Source organism: Aythya fuligula, chromosome 29 (genome assembly GCF_009819795.1).
Source record: "Aythya fuligula isolate bAytFul2 chromosome 29, bAytFul2.pri, whole genome shotgun sequence".
NCBI lineage: Eukaryota > Metazoa > Chordata > Aves > Anseriformes > Anatidae > Aythya > Aythya fuligula.
The window spans coordinates 1,112,871-1,118,083 of record NC_045587.1 but is presented as its reverse complement, the minus strand read 5'-3'; positions in this window follow the sequence as shown (position 1 = coordinate 1,118,083).

Genomic DNA, 5,213 nt, shown 5'->3' with positions numbered 1-5,213 from the left:
CCCTGGTCTGGGGGAACAGCCCTGGGCTGCATCTGTCCCAGCTGAGGAAGCCTTTTCTGGACTCAGGGTAAAACAAGCCAGGATGATAGGAGCCAGACGAGGTGGAGATGGCGCACAGGGAAAGTGCTTCAGGATGCTCCTCGCACTAATTGCTCGAGCTAATGAAGGTGCACACGCAGCTCAGCAACTTCCCAGTGTTTCCATCCACCTTCGGTTTGCGATGTGCTGGTCACAACTTGGGAAAGCTGCGGCTGAACCATCACGAGATTTCCAGGACAGCAGAAAAGCAGAGACAGGGGCTGTAAGAAAACCGCAGCAAACCCAGAGCATGCAAGGGACACCCACATCCAAGGGTGATGAGCAGCAGCAGCCAGAGGGAATCCCAAATATCCAGCCCTGGGTGTGCAACACTGGTGCAACACAGATACAGCAGCACGGCTCTTCCTGAGGCTGCCAGCAAGGAGCTTTCCTGATGGAGACGGCCCTGGGGCTTTCATCCCTGACCCTTGGGGACAATTCCTGCAGCCACAGACCCCCAGGAGAGCCCGAGCCACCTTCCCCACCGCCCGCTGCGTCTCCAGGTCCCCCGCACCCGCGCTGCAAGGTGCCTGGTTGTTAAGCGATTCAGCCTCCTTGTTATCCCGAGCGCGGTTCTGAAGGTTTAAATAGAAAGATATCAAAATAAAAGATAATTGTTGAGAAAGATGAATAGGGGGGAGGAAAAAAAAGCCCATCAGCATGGAGGAACTCTTGTCTAATTTCTCACCCACGCAGAGCACAGCGATATTAGTGCCTTCAACTCTGGTTCGTAAAAGCTTTCATGGCTTTATTACCAGCTCCCCGAACAGCTTGTCCTTTTAATAAGCCGAGGCCTCCAGATAGCATATCTGCCCACGGGAGATCCCATCAGGACCTGGTTAATCCGGGCAGCAAACAGCACACGGCATCATTGCACTCACCTGGCCGAGGAAGCCCTCTGCTGGGGCAGGAAAGGGTTAAAAACCACCCCAAAATCCAAGCAGAGAGGGGAGAGTGGGCAGAGGAGCCACTGCTCCACCGGGGCCTCGCCTCCAGGGTGGTGGCACCCGGTTAATCGGTGCTGCCGGGTGTCCTCGCCTTCCCCGGCAGCCCTGCTCTCTGCAGCCGCCAGCTCTGGCCACGGAGGCCTTTAATTATCCAAACTGCTGCCCCTCACGAAATTAAAAGCCGCTGTGGATGACTCAGTGTTTAATGGACTGGCTGCTCCCAGCGCAGGGAGAGCCAAGCGGGTGCGAGCAGAGCACGGCACAACACGGCATAAATCAGGCGGCGATGCTCGGCACGGGGGCGAGCAACCCAGCGGCTCGGAGCGGGGAGGCAGCGAAGTGCTGAGCACGAGGATCGCGTCCTCCTCGGGGTAACCCCGGCGAGGAAGCCTCCAAGTGCCACGGTTTGACCCAGGCTGGCTCTGACCCTTCACATCCGACCCCGCTGGGGAGGTGGGGGAGATTAATTTTGCAACCCTGCCGCACCACCGCGCGAGCGGCGTGTGCTCGGTTCTCAGGATTTCAAGGCAGAGGTTTGATTTGGGGACGTCTCAAATGGTCAGGTGGGATTGAAACAGCGAGGGAGATTAGGTGCCAAAAGAAGCAAGGTGAGGTTTTATCTTGGCCACTGTTTGCCCAACCCACGATGGCAACACGCTCCCAGCCAGCAAGGGCTGGAGGTGGCTCTGCTAACAGCCTCGTTAGGCTCACCGAGATGTGAGGCTTTGGCTTCCAACAGATAATTAGCGATGGGCTCAGGAACTAGGAAGCCCTGGACCTCTACCAGGAGGCATGTGGAGGCACCAAAGCCACTCCAGGTTCAGAACTGGAGCAAAGCCATGTGGGGGGAGCACCCCAAAGCGACAGGGATGGGGAAAAGTGGTGCCCAGCCCCACATGGACACAACAGCCCTAATCCCAGAGCTGCCCACCAGCGGGGAAGGCGCATGTAGGAAGTCCTGGTGGGGCCCCACAGTGCCTCATTTGAGCACAGTTTGCTGTTGCTAATGATGCTGATGGTTATTTCCCCAAGCTAGGAAGCGTTTGGCCCCAAAATGGGCTCCTGGAAGCAATTTTAGATGAGCAATCTGTAATACCAGAGCTGATGGAAGCAATTTGCAAGCCATTAACAGGAATCGGCTGCAAAGATGTTTTACATGTCACTCAGCCCAGGTTCAAGGGGGGCTTGGATCTTCCCATCGCCCCCAGGATCAGACAGGGAAGGGCCGGACACTGCACCAGCAAGGCTCAGAGCAACACCAGGCACACAGCACGGGGCAAACACCAGCAGCATCCTCCCAGCAAGCAGCTGGATGCCAAAACGCCGCCTCCGAGGCCCTGGCAGCAAGCAGGGAGGGCTTTGTGATGTGCCACACTGCTTGCCTTTTAATTCAAACTCTCCCCTTAAATCCACAGCCAGCCCCAGAGATCGCAGGGGCTGTGACCCCAAGGGCGGTTACACCCCGGGAAAGCAAGCAGCAGCGCCCAGCACCTCCAGCTCACGCAGTATTTAATAGCTCGCTAGGAATTAAATTGCCTCCTGTGCCGTGGCTGGGTGGCAGGTGCAGATAAAGAAGCAATTTGCAAGGCAGGGCTGCCTCGTCCAAGGGAGCGATATCAGGACGCATCCCGGGCCGTGGGGAGGACGAGCTGCATTTACCCATCCCTGCCCTGGCGATGCTCCTGCCCTGGGGACGCTCTTCCAAGCAGCAGGATGGAAGTTGGCTTCTGTAAGCAAGATGCACGCGGTGGAATGGAGACGAGCTTTGCTTGGGAGTGGAAGGAATCCCTCCAGGGTTTGAGTTATCCCCGGGCCTGAGCTCAGGAGGTGTTCTCAAGACACCCTGCTGCCTGCCTGCCGGAGCCTGCGCTGGGAGCCTCAGCGGTGCCGCACCTTCCCTTGATTACATTTTTGCTGCTAATTAGATCTGCGAGCACGCCTGAGGCACGGCCAGATGAGGCGAGCTCTGGCTACTGGGTCCGTACTGGGACCGAGCATCCAGAGGAAGGAAACGAAACATCCCCAGCAGCTCACCTCCTCCTCTTCACCCTCCACTGCGCTCAGGTCCCCAGCCCACCCTCGGCTACCGCCCTTTAAGCCTTCGTGCCTGCTGCCTTGCTGTTACCAATTAACACCTGGCGCTAATCGTTAGCTCCTAGCCAGCCCCACGGCCCTCAGCTGGCCCCGCTGCCTCTCCCTGCAGGAATCAGCACAACCATCACGTGGCTCCCCCGAAAAATAACGCGGAAACGCTTGTGCTCCCCACGCTCCACTCGACTCCAAGGATGCAGCTGCATCCTTCCTGGCCAGGGGCCAGCGGCGAGGAAGTTTCCTCCGGCTGCTCACCTCCTCCCCAGCTCCCCCAGGAAAAGAGAACCCGGCACATTTGGGGTCTCCATCGGCCCCTCAAAACCCCCAGGAAGTGCATTTCCCAACAGGGATGGCTCAAACCTTGCTGGGGTTTCTTGCATGGGGGAAATCAAGGGCTCGCAAGTGCGTCCACGTGCACATCCAGCCTGAAACCCCATCCCTCCCCGCGTGCAGCCTTGCCACTGCCGGTGGATTTACTGTCAATAAAACCACTGCAGAGAATGACTTGTCATCTGGAAAGGGAAAAAATAAAAAAAAAAAAAGGTTGGGGGGGGGGGACAGAGGAAAAAAAAACAACCCCCTTTTTTTTTAATGTCCTTATCCCTTATCCGAGCGGCGCATCCTTCTCCGGGTTTCCATCCGGAGCCCTGATGGAGAGGCAGCTATCAGCAGGCGCTTGGCGGCCAGGCAAGGAGCAATGAGCCTCGCTGCAGAGCGCGGTGGGAAAGGGAAAAGCAGAGCTGGTGCCAACAGGAAAATCTAACGCCGCTCTCCCGGCCTCGTGGCTTCATCCCCGAGCGCTGGCAGGGCCTCTCCTGTGCCCAGTGGTGAGCGAGGGGGGTGCAGGCTCCTTGGGGTGGCCCCAAATCCCATCTCTGTCCCCACAGGGCCAGGGTGGATGTCCCCCAGTGGGTCCCACCCCGAAGCCCTCAGGTTTCTGCTCCAGCAAGGAATGGGCAAGGACCTGGGTTGGAAGAGGATGCCCCAGAATGGGGTCAAACCTGGTGTGGCCAAGACCTTGGGTTTAGGGACAGGGTACGCATGCCTGACCTCGCTGTACCCCAAACTGCCCGCGTTCCCATTATTCGTGGGTCAGGCAGCGAAGGCGCACTGGGGGGGGACACCTTTGGGCTGGGACACAGCTTTTGGGGTGAGCCCAGGCTCGTCCTGTCTCTTTCCAACATCCCATAAAGGACATGGGAGCCATCGCTTCCATTCCACTGCAGCAACCCCTGCTCCCTGCACTGCTGCAGCTGGGTTGGGGTCTGCAGCGGGGTGCACGTCCTCAGCTCGGGCTGTGGGGACCCCCAGATCCCCAAGGAGCTCACAGGGGGGACACGGAGGTGGAGAGGGCTTGGAGATGCTGCAGCGCTGGCTGGGCAGCACCCCAAAACCCTCTTCCTTTACCGTGGGGAGGAGGAGAGCACCCAGCACCCTGTGCAACCTGCCCTGGGCAGCGGGGAAGCACCCTGGGGACCTTCCTGATGATTTTGGAAGCAGCTGAAGGTGAACGGCTGGGAAAAAGGCAGCACACCCTGCACGGGGCAGGAGCCCAGTGCCTCCAGCAGGGTTTTGTCCCCTCTGCAGCGAGCATTGGCCGGGGTCGTGCTGGCAGCAAGGAGCAGGGCGGCACCCAGAGAGCTCGGGGAAGGTGCTCAAGGCACCCCAGAGCCCCGCTGCCACCCCGAGCAGGTGCTGGAAGGCGGCTGCCTCCGGTCCTCCAGAAAAGGATGGAGCCACGCGCGTGTTCAGCACCCACCCTGCTGTTTGGGGTGGCTGGGGCCACCCGTGGGCGAAGCCCGCGAGGGCTTTGGAGACCGTGGATGGGGGCAGCGGGGTCGGGGCTGCGTAGGGGGTCTGGAGGGGGCTCGGGCGGCGCGGGGAGCTGGAGGCTGGCTGGAAGGCGCTGGGGGATGGGAGCGGCACACGCAGGCACACGCACACACACATTACCCACATGCACACGGCAGCAGCACCAACAGCCCCTGCCAGCAGCCTGCAATCGCTGGAGCGCCCCGCTCCTCCGCCTCTCCTCCTCCTCCTCCTCCTCCTCCTCCTCTTCCTTCTCCTCCTCCTCCTCCTCCTCCTCCTCCTCCT